Source organism: Protopterus annectens, chromosome 1.part0 (assembly GCF_019279795.1).
Source record: "Protopterus annectens isolate FY-2018-M chromosome 1.part0, PAN1.0, whole genome shotgun sequence".
In the NCBI taxonomy this organism is placed as follows: Eukaryota; Metazoa; Chordata; order Ceratodontiformes; family Protopteridae; genus Protopterus; species Protopterus annectens.
The window spans coordinates 1,825,225,715-1,825,241,882 of NC_056725.1; positions in this window are offsets into that span (position 1 = coordinate 1,825,225,715).

The window sequence follows — 16,168 nt, forward strand, 5'->3', positions numbered from 1 at the left end:
AAAGGAATTTCAAGAAAGTATGTTATATGGAGCTAATTCTAATTTAAATTGATTGTAACGTTACTCTAACACTTACTAGGGGCTAGGATAGGACTCTGGCCTGTGAAGCCTGCAACCAAAACCACCATATCTACCTCATCCCATCTCTTCCTTTCCTTTACCTTTCTAACCCATAGAGTAATTTCCTCACCCCACATATTTTATTTTGGCCACTAATTAGCCGTCTTTACCCACCTATAACCTCTCCTCTCTAAATTCTCTCACCATAACATATCTGTAGTTTCTTTTTTCACCCTCTTTTTTTCTCAAACTGCTTGTTAATTAGTCCTACCTACTTCTGACTTTCATCCTATTTCCCCCAACACAGTCCCCTAAGCACAGCTCTAACCAGCCTGATTCACCCTCTGTACTTACCTTCACCTTACAGATAGTTTTTTAACACTATCTGTCCTGCTGACTTTCTTTCCTTGGGTCTACCCACTCCATTCACCCTGCAGGCTCACTCCGGTCCCCTACCCTACCCCCAAATTTCACCCACCCCCACTACACCTGACCTTATCCTTTCCTAGCCACACCCACAACATTAGAAAACCAATCAACCGCCTACATTGCTCTTATCAGTTTATAATTTCTGGCACCTTTTTGTAAACCCAATCTGTTCAACAGCTAACTGTCCCTCTCTCACCCCACCACGCAACTAGTTTTCAATTCTGCCAACTATCTTAATCTCCTCTTCCCTGCACCCCTCACTATGTATAGCCACCGCTGGTCAACACACCTTAACATCCTTCTCCTATCCATTGGGCTAACCTTTCTATTGATATCTCATGACCTAACTTGTTATGAATCCCTAACCTTTGCTAAATTTCAACACCCCTTAAGACAAGCAAGCCCCCTCACTCCTATAACTTCTCTAACACACAGTAACATAACATCTTCTTCATCCTGCCTTCTTCCACAGTTTCATAGACTAACCCATATTAAATATCACCAATTGAGAAAAGCAGACCTTTCTCTCTTCAAACTTATCAAACTATCATTTAACCCTCATCATTGTTTACTGCTACATGGTGACATCCACCCAAACCCTGGTCCTAACTATACCATTATTAATACTTCATCAGCCAATATGTCTACTCCTCTCTCACTCCCAAAAAGCCCAGACTCTCTACTTATAGGTCACCTCAATATACGCAGTGTAAATAATAAAATAACCCAGTTACATGCCCTATTTGACACCTATTCCTTTGACATATTATGCCTTACTGAAACTTGGCTTAAACCCACAACTAAAGACAATGACATTGTCCCACCAGGCTATAACATTCTCAGACATGACCATCTAAATAAAAAGGGTGGTGGGGTAGCAATTCTATTCAAATCTGAATTGAAGGTCACAGCACTAGATACCCATCCACCACCGCCTAATAATGCTGAAATTCTAACCTGTAAGCTCCAAATTAATACAAAAAAGCTATATATATTATTTGCTCATATATCCCCCAGGTAATAACATCAGTACTTTTGAAAATACCCTTAGCTGGCTTTCCATGTCCCTATCACAAGAAACCATAATCCTTGGTGATTTCAATATTGATTGGAATGGATGTACCATTGCCAATCCAACTACTCATATAAACCTCTTAGGCTTCCATCAAACTATTACCTTCTCTACCAGAACCCACAAACCTAGCAAGAAACAAACCATATTAGATTGGATACTAGTTAATAGTAACCCCCATGAATATAAGACAGGTATACTTCCAGATGACATAAGTGGCCACTCTCCTACTTTCATTACTACGCAAAAGACCCACTTTCACAATCAAATAGCATCTAGAACTACCGGAAACAAGATATACTTCAACCCATATAACTTCCAAGCTGAGCTCAAAGCCTGCAATTGGTCACCTCTAAAATACCTACCTCTTGATGATGCAGTTTCTTTCTTTAACAAAAAATGTTTGCAAATCCTTGACCACCATGCTCCCACCTGCACTGTTAGAATTAAAAACAAACCAGCTCTCTTGCTCTCTAAAGACACCAGGCTTAACATTTGACTAAGAAATAAACTCTGGTCCAAATGGAGAAAAACTAAATACTCAATTGACCACCTAACCTTTAGAAAACTTTGTAATACTACAAAAAAATATATATCCCTTGACAAAAAGAACTACTACCTCAAATTCTAACAGACCCAACAGCAAAACCCACAAAAGTTCTTGTCAGGAATTAATAAACTACTCCACCCAAGACAGTCCAAAACAGCCACCCCTTCAAACTTAACGCAAACTTCTCCCAACCAAATTGCGGACACCTTTAATATTTTTTCTCTGAAACAGTTCTATCACTAGCTAATACCTTACAGCCTGTTACCACCACCAAACTATCCTCACTACCCAACCCCAGACATTTAACCTCCAGCCTGTTCCAACATCTCTCATACACTCCCTACTTCTCAAACTTAAACCATGTACACCATCAGCTGACCTCCTCCCAGCTGAATACCTGCAAATTGCATGTGGTGTACTTGCTTACCCTATTTCTATCTTAATAAACAGAACCATTTCAGAATCATATGTCCCATCCATCTGGAAAGTCTCACATACTATCCCTTTGCATAAAGGAGGTACCTTTTATGACTTATCAAACTTCCGGCCCATAGCCCTTCTCTCTCCTCTAGCTAAAATTATGGAGAGATGTATCCACCATCAGTTACTGCATCATCTCCTCCAAAATGACCTACTAGTGGACTGCCAACATGGTTTCAGACCTTACCATAGTACTACAACTGCTCTTCTATCCTTTACAGACTGCATTAATAAAAATAGGAATACTAACCAACTATCTTCTGCCCTTTTCAGAGACCTCTCAAAGGCCGTTGATATGGTTAACCACCAACTGTTGACAGGGATACTTAAATCACTTTCTCTTGATTCTAAATTAGTACAATGGTCCAATCCTATCTGGAAAACAGAAAATAAGCAGTCCTGTGGGACAATAAACTATCCTCTCATCTTCTGTTCACCCTTGAAGTTCCACAAGGATCAAATCTTGGACCACTTCTTTTTACTATTTTCATTAATGATCCGAAAACTTCCTTTCCCCAAGCTACGTGTATACAACATGCCGATGATTCAACTCTGATATGTGCCGCATCTTCTACAGCAGAACTAAAATCCAATACACAAACAGTCTTCACCCAAGTAGAAAACTGGTTCCATCAAAGATGTCTCCTCTTTAACCCCCCAAAAAACTAAATTATTACTTTTTACTCCTACACAGAAATCCCCCCCCCCCCATAAATCTCATAGTTACATCAACTAATGGCACAGAAATAGCTCCTAACACCACCACCAAACTCCTGGGTGTAACTATTGACAACAATCTCAACTTTAACACACACATAAATGCAACTATTAAATCAGTTAATAGAAAACTTGGATTCCTTTAAAGAATCAAGCCCTTTCTCACAGCCTCAGCCAAGATTTCCATTGCTCAGACCCACCTCATTTCCACCATAATGTACGCCTCCCCTATCTAAACTAACTTATCCAAAACTAACCTGAATAAACTAGCAACCTCCTACAACAACATAGCCAAATTTGCCACCGCTGCCCCCTTTCGTACCCACCATTGCCATAATCTTAAACTTCTAGGATGGCTGGAAGATCACAACCAATACTTTTCCAGCAACTCATTTTTATCCACAAGATCGTACATCATCCTACAAATACTCCTATACTCTGTAACCTCTTTAACTCCTATAAAAATTTCCCAACCCTAAGATCCGCAAAAAGCTAGAAGTAGCCACCATAAAATCCAACAACAAATCTGGGGACTGCCTGTTCTCAAATGCTGTTGGCAATACTTGGAACAAACTTCCAAGAGAAATAACATCCCTGACTTCCACCAACCTTTTCAAGAAACAATTGAAAATCTTCATTAAAAACCAATGGCTCTGCCCCTGCTCTAATCCTGACTGATACAAATTCTCTTATTTGTCTAAATATTTCTCAACTAAAAACTTTTTTCTGATATTTTCTCTATGCTCCACACTGTCCTTGAATCAAAAACGTTTTTTGTCTGACAGCTTATTGACTGCCCTGCTGTCCTGAGGAAACTTGTGTACAGTAAATGTTTTTTTTTTGTTATTTTTCTTTATTAATACAAATGTAATATAACAATCTGTCTTCTATGTGTAACCTATAGCTGATTTTAAACATTTTTTTGCTAAGCTGTTGCTATACTTATGTAAATTGTTTTTGTTTTACCACTGTTTTTATGGACTCTATGTATGTATAACTACTGAAAATGGACATATATCCAGTTGGACTAGCCCGGTCAACAAATGTAAAATAAATAAATAAATAAATAAAATTACCTACTTTGTCAATTTTATATTATGCTTGACTTTATTGTTATTATTATCTCCTTTGTTAATTATATGTAAGTTTTCTATTTGGAGCTTTCTTTCCTGGGCCTCAGCTGAAAACGGACCATTTGGCCCAGTCAAACTCACTCAGTAAACAAATGTAAAATAAAATAAAATTAAGTAATGACAGTTATATAACTATATGTTGTATAAAAAGTTTTATAAAGTCTAGGAAAGCAGACATGATAGTCATTCTTTGTTAGTCATGTTAGACCCAAACCTAAGCATGGAATAACAATATGGAAATCTTATAAGAAAACAAACATGAGTAAACTTAAAAGAGCACAGCAGAAATATACCAAGGCTATCCATGGATGTTAAAATTTATTATGAAAAACTAAAATATATGAACTTGTACAGTGTCTCATATAGATATTTTAGAGGGACACCTTATTCAGGTATATATGACATTTAGAGACAACTACCTCTGGCAATATTTGCGGTTACCAAAAAGTTTTAGACAGTCATCAGACAACCTATGTAGAATATTCTATAGGAATGAGAGATACTAACTGATTTTCTGAGAGAGTAGTTGATGCATGGAATAGACTACCAAATTACATTAAAACAAGCACTAGTTTAGATATTTTTTTTTTTTTTTTTTTTCAAAACAAGTTTATTGTTTTAACATATAAGAGAAATATCATAACAATTTTATACAAATAATTAAAAATAGGTATTATTATAATATTCAACAAAACAACTAAAGTATTTACAAAGACATCCACTACAATCAGATCAATTAATTAAACTAAAATACTGTGCTATTGAAATTAGAATTTTTTTAACAAATTTTGTAAATTATCCCATACAATAAAATGTGATGTTTTTCTAGTTGTTCTCATTCTAATTGTGCTTATTTCCATATGACACATTATATTCATAACATTTTTAAATTAATTGAATGAAGGAGGTGTATCTGAAATCCAATTTCTAGTTATTATTTTCCTAGCCACTGCTAGGATAGACCATAAAAGGTTTAGATATTTTTAAGAGCAGCCTTGACATTTATTATGGGAACAACTGTTTTGGTATATAGACAGGCTAGAAGAATATTATTGCCTGTGCTTGAATTATTTTTATGTACGCATGTATGTATTCATTTGTGCTTAGAATGTTGGACCAGATTTTAGGATGTGAGCTTTCATATGCTACAATTAGATTTGGATCTAAAAGGGATTAATTGTGGAAGACTCTTTTGGTGGGAGAAATGTGGGTGAAAGTTGGTTGATTAGGCAATGGTCACTGATGGATGGAGGATGCACGGTAATTTAAGATACAAGTGAGGGATTGTCAGTCATTATGAGGTTTAAAAGGAAGTGGTTATTGGCATTGAGACATGATTGTGTGGGTTGTTACACAAGTTGCTGTAGGTTGCATTCAGCTAGTAGGTTCATGATATCATTGTAGAAGGGATCTAGTAGGCTCAATCTAAAATATCCTCGTAGTTGGAGGTTGTGCATGTTTGTTTTGATTATTGCAATGGTTTGTATAAAATCTTGAATTTATCTACTGGTGATAAAGAAAGGGGTAGGCTATAGCTAGGTTTAGTGATATATTCTGTCTTGTGGTTATGCCGACTGGTTGCCAATTTAGAAAAGGAGTCAGAAGTGAGATTAACGTGAGGAAAAAAATCGTACTTTTAACTGAAAACTGAAGAGAATGAGGGTCCCTCTTCCATTCCTTATTCCTAGCATGGCATCTAGGTGGTATTAATAAGAGGGAAAAGAAGTAGATTGGCAGTTGTCTTTTTCACATATGATTCTGTGATTTCTATAATGTTTGGGCTATGCTGTGAAATGATGGTATTACTTTTGGTTAGTTTTGTATATATGTATATTATAAAGGAACTTCATACCAGGTAAGAATGATAAAGCAAGTCTTTGGGTCATCTCCTTATCAGCTAGGTTACTAGTGTTTAATCCAAGTAGTTAGAGAAAATCTGTACCCTGCTCTTCATGCATACCTCTATGAGGCTTCAATTCACAAGAATAAATAACTAATGACTTCAAAGGAAGCAATGCCAACAGCATACAGAACTCTACAGTGTAGTTGAAAACAAATAAAAACAAAAGAAAATGAAAGCGGATGAAGTAAAGTTGAAACATTAAAGACTATACCCTGGAAGCTTATGATGCATGCCAACCAGGGGTATTGTATCTTAAAGTGCCAGAATACTCAACATCAACATTTTTGACTACTGCTTAACACTTGCTGGTTAAAAATCTGCTAATAATTTTAATATGTTATCTAGAACATGACACTGCATGTTTGAATGGTAAAAAAATAATTATGGTATATCTAAGACTAAACACTGAAGACATGAATGTAAGACAGTATATGCAATGCCCATTTATTACCACGTAGTTACATTATATATGTATTTATATGGGTTAATGTCAGATCCACGAAAACCCACATTACCGGCGACTGCATCACCAAGACGAGATTGCCGACTCAACACATCCCCAACAATGGTCAGTAGTGCAGAATGGGATGTAGTCCCATTTCCAAAATGTGGTGCGATCTCGGAGTTGGCATATTTAAGTAGGGGGGTGTGGGATGCTTGCCCCCACATGGGGGTGCAGGGGGGCTTGCCCCCCCCGCTATACACATTTCTGTTTATTTTTTAACTGAAACAAGAATAGATTCCATTCCATAATATATATATATATATATATATATATATATATATATATATATATATATATATATATATATTTACCTTAGTCAGGGATGTGTTGTGTCGGCGATCTCGTCTCGGTGATCCAGTCGTCAGTAATGTGGGTTTTCTTGGATCTGACATTAATCCATTATCTATATATCTATATCTATATCTATATCTATCTCTATCTAGCTATATCTGTCTATATATATATATATATATATATATATATATATATATACACACACACACACACACACACACACACACACACACACACACACACACACATACACACACACACATATACAGTTATGCAGTAGGATAATTAGCCAAGGGAACAATATATACTGTATATATATATATATATATATATATATATATATATATATAGAAAGAGGCCTTCACCTTTAATAAATCAGTGTACACCAACATTTCACCGTGCATTGCATTATACAAATTGTATAAGATCCATTGGTAAAGTGTCTGCTGTGAGCGTGCTTATGAATGATACTCATATTAGCCCCTCCATCTTATGACAATAAAACACAAAATGATTGACTGAAAGCAATTGTTTTATAAGGGATGTAATATTTAGCAATAACTGTGTTATAATAAGTGAAAATTCCCTATTAAAAGATGATGTGTAAAAATGAGTGCAGTCAAACAACTTCAGCTGATAAAAAAACATCAAAAGGACTATTCAGTAATGACCCTCTTACTGCACAAAGAAATCTCTGGCCTGTACCTTAAGGCACCTTTCAAAATAAAGTGCTGAAAGTAATGACCTAGTAGAAAAGATGAAAAAAAACATGAGATGGAAGTACATTTGATGGAATGAAATAAAAATGCAAGTCATTGAATGGCAGATTGCCAAAGTGCTAATTATCCAGTATCTATTTATATCTATATCTATAGCTATATCTTTATCTAAATCTATGTCTATATCTATATGTCTATATCTTTATACACATGTATACACACACACACACACACACACACACACACACACACACGCGCGCGCGCATGCATGTGTGTGTGTGTGTGTGTGTGTGTGTGTGTGTGTGTGTGTGTGTGTGTGTGTGTGTGTGTGTGTGTGTGTGTGTGTGTGTGTGTGTGTGTGTGTGTGTGTGTGTGTGTGTGTGCCCCTGTGTATTTAATCAGTAAACAATGCTGACATTTTTACTTTATTGAAACATGCTGTATGAGGAAAAAAGGATAACCTTGAAGGTAAAATGGAATGCAAGTAAATAGATTATCAAATGAGCTACGTAATGTACCTCACATAATCAAAAAGAAGAGAGACCTGTAAAATGTACCTTATTTCAGTGCATTATTGTGGTTGACTGTTCTAAAGTATGACCATAGCATTGTTACAAAATTCATCTGTTGCCTGCTGTTATATTGGGGGAACCATTTAGACTGTTACATGTGTTATGATCACATAGGTGTTCCTGTAGCAAGGTAGACATCACTATGTTTTGATACAGCACTAATTCTGGAATGTGACAGCTTAACATTTCTGGTTTCTTTCTTTTTTTTGTAGGGGGTGGAGTTAACCATCTGTCGTCTATCAGAATTGAAAGTGTTTTACAGTAACTTGGTGACAATCCATTTTTTAACAAACCTAAGATGCAGTTATGCCATTCAACATCAGTACTTTTACCATCAGCCAGGTTACTTTGCACATGATCATTAGCACGGAGAAGGTATCGCTGTCTTATCACAAGAGGCAGTCTTTGAATTTAATAGAACAAATGTTCCTTTAGGAATGTAAAACATGTTTGTCAACTTTGAAAGACAAAATCAAATAAACAAAACAAATAAAACAGATAAGTAGATAGCTTTGGTAGCTGATCCAGAATTCTGTATGAGGAAGCTTATTCTAATATAATACTCTGATGGATATGATAAGAGAGGCCAATGGAAATATCTACGATTTTTTGTTGCATACCATTTAACACAGAAATAACAGCTCTTGATTCCATATTTTCAATGATGTTAGATGATCAAACTCTTGTCTGAGAACAAATATATGTTAATTTTGTTGAGGAAGATTAATTTGGACTTTAGACTATTTTAAAGTCAATATAATTTAGACGTATTATGTTGGCGATACTTATACTTAAGTGTATTCAGTTCTTCAAATTGCTTTAATTAACATTGTTTCTTGCCTACTTGTAGGAAAATATTTTTAGTAGCAATTAATGTTTCTTATTGATTAGAAAAAGTTCTATTTGTAGTCTGAAGTCTGAGGTACTGCTTAATGCAGATTTTTTTTCAGGGAATGATCACAAGATGAGTTCTAACATATGGTAACAACTGTTTTAAGTCCTGTAACAAAGATAATGGGCATTTCTCTGATGCTACTTCTTAAAGTGAATTTCTCTGAAAGTAATCCTACAAAATTATATGCACTTATGCTAGACAAGGAGTTCTGTTTAGTCTATATCACAGTGAGAATATTCAACTATAAAAAAGTGAAAATTATTTTGTGAACTTTATTTCAGTAGAGTTGCACTTTTCACTGTTTTTTAAATCTTTTGGAGCTGACAATGACTTGTGATTGCTGCTGTTCTGAGACTGCTTTGAAACTGTTTATTTAACATTTGCAATTTTGCATTGCTATAGTTGTTTTGCTCCTATGTACTACATTTTTTAGCATAAATCTGTTTTGTATTATGTGTTTTATTTTACCCTTTTCTTGCAGTCGTAAAAGTAATTGATTGGGGAAACTGAAGTTAACAAATATGCCTTTTTTGTTTGCTTCTCTGACTGCAAAGAGAACCCGAGAAGGTAGCATTTATTATATAAAGTAAACAGAACAGAACAGAAAAAGGTTTTTAATCCTTTGGAGTTACCACTGAAATGTGACTGTTTCTGTTGGGAGACTGCTTTGTAATTATTCATTTAAGAGTTGTGATTTTGCATTGTTTCTATTATATTGTTCTTATTTATTTCTGCACAGCCTACAAGAGATGTAAATATTTAAGAAACAGATGCAAGCCTTTCATGGAGGCAAACGTTTTACATCAACCCACTGTCTGTAAGCACATCAGTCACAACATATCACCAAGCCTGCAAATTAAGCTGTGCATATAAAGAAACATTAGCCAAAGCTTTCTAGAACACACCGTAAAAGATTTCAACTTTTAGTACTGCAGACAACACTTTCTCCATCTCCATTCCCGCATACTGTGACTCTACATAGATCACCCAAGAGTCACCAGGAAAGCACACCTAAGCCCATAAGGCTCACTACATCTGCTGCCACACAGGCAAATGTAATGGTAATAGGTGATATATTGTTAGGCATATAGACTCCACACTCACTAGACTGAATAGGAATAGGGTGACTGTAATCTTCTCGTCCAGCATGGATCCACAGTGTTGCAAAGGCCTATGTATCCTTAAACCAGACAATAGTGGCTATGAACTAGTGGTGGCTAATGTGAGAGTGAGTGACCTGAAGGGATACATCCAAAGATAAATTATGGAACTTACTATGAATGCATTAAAGGCAGGGAAGACACTGGTCTTGAGTAGTATCTTGACTTCACCAAGAAGGATGCTTAGATACCATGATAAAAACATTGGTTTTCATAATTGATGAAGTTGTTGGTAGATAAGACTTACAGTTTCACCACAGATATCTTACACATCTCTCATGTCAGTGCTTCTGCATACAGGCTAAAGACATTCCCCCGGATTCATGAATCCTCCATGTAAGACTAAATAAGTCTTACTCAGAGACTGCAGTTGAACGGTATGACGTCAGCATGCCATGAATATTAATGAGGGCACACTGACTCCACTCCAAGTCTAACACAGACCATGCAGGAAAGCAGGGGGCATGTCTGACTGCCGAGCAGTCTAAAGGTCCACACCCTTGCAAGTGTCTGAAATGTAAAATGTCAACACACAAGAGCGAGTCCGCTCAAATGCCCATGTACCCAACACCACACTCCATGACATTGTAAACCCCCAGCACAGTTATAAAAAATAAAACATTACATTTTTTTTTCTAATTCCCGATATAGCTGCCCGGATTTGCGCGTATGTGCGTGGGTGTGCCCATTGCTTAGCTGCAGTTAGCAATTTCGACATGGAAGAGCATAATAAGGAATGTTTATGCAAATTGCGCCAAATAGCAATAGGGTAGTGATAGAGCCTTCGCACAAAGATGAGGCATTCACAGTTCGAGTCCCACCACACCCCTTCCTATTTTATGTTTTAAATTAGTAAATGAAATAATCCCTGACATATATGATTAAAATTTTACTAAAAAGCATTGAAATGGCCTATGCATCAGTGAACAAAATGTATATTTATAAAGGATCCTGACATATAATTGTCTGCAGTTAAGCAGCGCTTTATCCAGTGTAATATAGGTGCCCATAGTTAAGCAGTGCTTTAGCCAGTGCAATATAGTTGCCCGTAGTTAAGCAGCACTTTACCCAGCGCAATGTAGTTGCCCATAACTAAATAGCACTTTACCCAGCACAATCGGTTTGCACGGAGGTGCGCGCCGTGCCAACCAGCGCACCGTCGGACAATGTGGAGCAACGTAGAGCAAAGTTGCTTAAACACAGCCACACCCCCTAGCCTGTCTAGACAGTAGTAAAATAAAATGCGATGACAAGGTTCGAACCCAGGATACTGTGCACCATAATCAAAGTACTGAACCACTAAACCATGACAGCTTAGGATAAACACCTACTGTTAACATACATATACTTATAAATGGTAGATTAACCATTGCTAAGCAAGTCTGCAGTCAGCCAAGAATTTTCAAAAATGGCCAATCACAAAAAAGTGTGGTAAATGCGGCATATTTAAGCCCCATAGGCGGAATACTCACCATAACTGATTGTAGCTCCCATCTGCAGTTAGAATGGCTGGTGCTGGAGAGGGTACATGCTTTAGAGTGCAACGCTGGGGCATCGAGGAGTCGAAATACATGGTTTGGCTCCTTGTCCACCGTCATGAGTCAAGACTCCTGCAGGGCCAGTTCCAAGGAATGGAGTACAAACCCGAGGCTTGGAACCGGTTAGCTCATGACCTCACCAGTGCCACAGGTGTTCCTCAGACTGGTGAGCAGGTCTGTCACCACCATGCAGACCTGAAGAGATTGAAGCAGGACCTACTGAACCAATGGATACAGGAGGCCCGTGGGATGCAAGATGCCCCACAACTGAGTAGGTGGCCATGGAATGCAGTATGTACGACATGCTAATTTATTCTATATAATGGATAGGTATGCCTCAATATCCAACAAATGTAAAAAACAAATTCAGGAGTGCACCAATGCTGATTCCAAAAAGTTCACCAGGAAACTCAAGATAAAATCCTTTATTACAACGAAATTCCTAGGACAATAGTAAGCGCTTTCACATTCAATGACGCTTCATCAGACTTTTATGCCTCAATATCCCTTCATTTACTTCACAGCTGCAGGTGTCTGTGCTGCGAATCAACAAGCCTATGCAGATAGGCTGCTAAGGCTGCGCCACCAGGTAGGTTAGTAATTATTCTGCATGTATTGTTATATAAAATAGGTGAGAGAGCCTGAAAGAAAGTGTTGTAGCCCAATAACACAGCCATAAAATGCCCTGAATAATTCCTCTGCATGTACTATTATATAAAATAAGTCAGAGAGCCAGAAAAAGAGTGTAGTAACCCATTAAGAAAGGTAAAATATGTCCGGAATAATATCTCTGCATGTACTGTCATATAAAATAAGTGAGCGAGCCTGAAAAAGCGTGCTCTAACCTATTAATAAAGGTATAATATGTCTTGAATATGTCTGCCATATGCACTATAATTTCAAATAAAGGAGAGAGCCTGTGGAAAAGTGTGTAATGTAATTAATAAAGGTATAAAACCTGGAGTGTGTCTGTGTCACTTACTTTGAAATGTTGTTGTACCCTTGCATTATACAAATAGTACTGTTTTAATAAGTGCTGTCAACCCACAGTTGGGCAGTCCCATCTAAAGTGGTTGATAGAAGTGCCAGTAGCTGTGAAGCATATATACAGTCCTCAACAGTCAGTTAGTAGCTGGCATGCATAAGTAAATCTGGCACACGAGTAGCTTGTTAATTTGTTCCCCAGAAATGTGAGTGTGCTACACGAAATGCAGGGTTCTGTACAAATTTAACTGAAAATGTCATGTGAACACAATCAGATATGTAGATAAAGAAATATAAATAAAATCAATAAATATGTAGCAGTAACATCTGCATCTTGGACAGTTAGTATGTCAGATATAGGTCAGGTATATCATGAACTAGCCAAACACATTACACAACCTAATGCATGTTGGCAAGTGTAATAATACATGTAGGGGATATACACCTGCAGGCAATAGGAATGTAGTGTAGACTAAAAGTACTTATAAGATGTTAATTGAGGTTTCTTTCTACACCCTACTGTATGTGCATAAACAATGCAATTCCACACCTCAATGGGTATGTGTAATCTCAAAACATTTGTTGGGACATATGTCCTATGGTTCTATAAATATCTGCATTCACTTTGATGCATGTGCTCTGTTCAAACACCACAATCATGGAGGCCTGTTGCCACCAATCATCCCTGCATGCTGTTGGAATGTCCACTGTCATTCAATATATGCATGTGTTATGCTTGCTGTTCAACTGTTGGAACCCTGGTGTGTTGGGTTAATTGGAATATTACTGCATGCTGTTACAACTAATTTTGAATGCTGTTGTTTATGTTGTAATTAAACACACCTAATCACAGAATGTATGGGAAGGTCGGTCCCAGTGGACCCACCTGTCCCTCCTCAGCTGGTGAGTGCACCTGGCACTGGCAGGTCTGGTGCCCAGCCCGGGCTCCCCTCTTCCTTTGGTCCTGGCCACCTTTGGATGGAAGCGCTGCAGGGGATGGGGCTCATCCCACCCGTGCAAGCGTGGGCAGAGAAGGGCCACCTGTCACCCTTCGAAGGGTCCAGGTTGTAGTGCATAGGGAGATCCAGTGTTCAGTCACTGATCCCCTATGCCAGCTCGAGGTGAGAGTGGTGTGTCTCATGGGTGAGCCTGCCCATCCTACTCAGCCCCCAGCACAGCCACCCTCGGGGCTGTGAAGGTGTAGTGGTGACTGCCCATGGGTGGGGATCTCAGTTTCACTGTTACCATCTGTGGGCTCATGGGCTTGCAATTTCCAAACATCCGTCCCCGTCAATTGTGTTCACCCACCCCATGTGTCATACACCACCACTGTATGCGTCTTGTTTATCTTGTCTGTTTACCTCCCCAAATATATCTACTTCCTCTACCTCACTTTCCACACTTACCTGAAAAGAAAAGGGCAATCTGTACCCACAAAAAAATTATGCCCGATATAAATCTGCCCATTTCGCACACATGTCCGCTAGACATGTAAACTGATAATTATAATTGGCAGTACAACATACTTTGTTGTCCTCACCCCTCTCCCAGGGTTGGAAGATTTCAAATTTCACTCCAAATTTATTGCATACGCACAGCTGTTGCTGGTAAAGAAATGGGCAGCTATGGACCTTCCCTACACCTGTCCTGCACATCCCAAGCTTGTTTTCCTACTGTCTTTCCCTCTTTGTGTCCCCTTTTTCACCACTCTTCTATCTCCCCATTTTCTTTTCTTTCAAAGACATTAGCATGGGGGTTAGCGGGAGTAAGCACTTTTAAGCAATAGTAAGCGGGTCTGAGTGAGTGTGCGCATGTGTGCGCTTAGCTAAGCATCGCTAAGTGTCGCGCAAACCCGCACAAACCCGCTTACAACTGCTTAAAAGTGCCTTAGTCACTCTGTGTCAGGGCCCTTGTTCTGCTCAGCAGCAAAATAAAACACCTCTGTCAGTCTCGAATCCCAGACCTCGGACACACTAGACTGCATGAAGTACCACTAAGCCACAGCAGATATACAATAACTTGGTGCCGAAATAAATATATCATGCATTACAATGAGTGAATGTAAAGGAAAAATAGGAAGGCCGTAACACAAAGCTTGTTTTGTGGATCTTTACCAGCAATTGTTGTAGAATTGCATTACATGAGTGTGATATGAGAAGCAGCCATTCTAGCAGCAAATAGTGTTACAGAGGCACTTTACAACCCCTACACAGTATCATAGCAGGACAAACACTGGCATATCTGATTAGGGCAGAGGCCATACGTCCTAACTGTGACTACTTTCCAGGGATGTCCCTGATTGTGAAACATATTTTAGCTGTGCCCCTCTGAATCCCTCTGAAAAGTACTGACGTCAGTCAGAAAGGTGGGGTATTACACAATGAATACTGACATTAATAACAGAAGACACCACTTGTACTTCATAAAAGGAGTACTAATCCATATGCACTGCTTCACTCAAGTCTACACTTACTGTCTCTATTATGTATAAGGTGTACCTCACTTTTAACTACCTATCCCTGACTCCATGCAAAGATGTATCTGAGTGTTTCATAGGCCTGGCAGAGGCACAAACACACAGGCATGTCAGCTATTCTGCTGTTACACACTCTGCAAATAGCTTTGGTAGGACTTCCACAAGCATACCCTTATGTAGGAGTACAACACAGGAATACCAAAGGATGTAACCATGTACTGGTAGCAACTGACTGTAACAATGCCATTGTACCAGTGCTGAAAACACATGTGAGTTGCACAGACAAAGAATAACAGTGTAACATCTGGCTACCATCTGGATAGATTCACAGTTGGGAACTATGCAGACAGACCACCTGCCTTGATAAACTAACAGGTACACACCAATCCTTTACGTCCAGCAAGATAACATTCACACAATAATACACAATGCTCTCTGTATGTCAGCACCCTCCCCCCCACAATTTAAATATACTTGTGTGTTTAGGGTCTACCAAGGATGTAGGTAGGCATACTCAGTACTGGAACTGTCCAGTTGTCCTGAGAACCCTGTTCTAATGTGAACAATAAAAACACAAACCCTGCAGAAGTGAGTACATTAATATTCACAGTATAACAGTTCACAAACAGTTCATGTGCCAAAAGAATACTTCTCAATAACTATGTTTGTATGGCAGTTAAT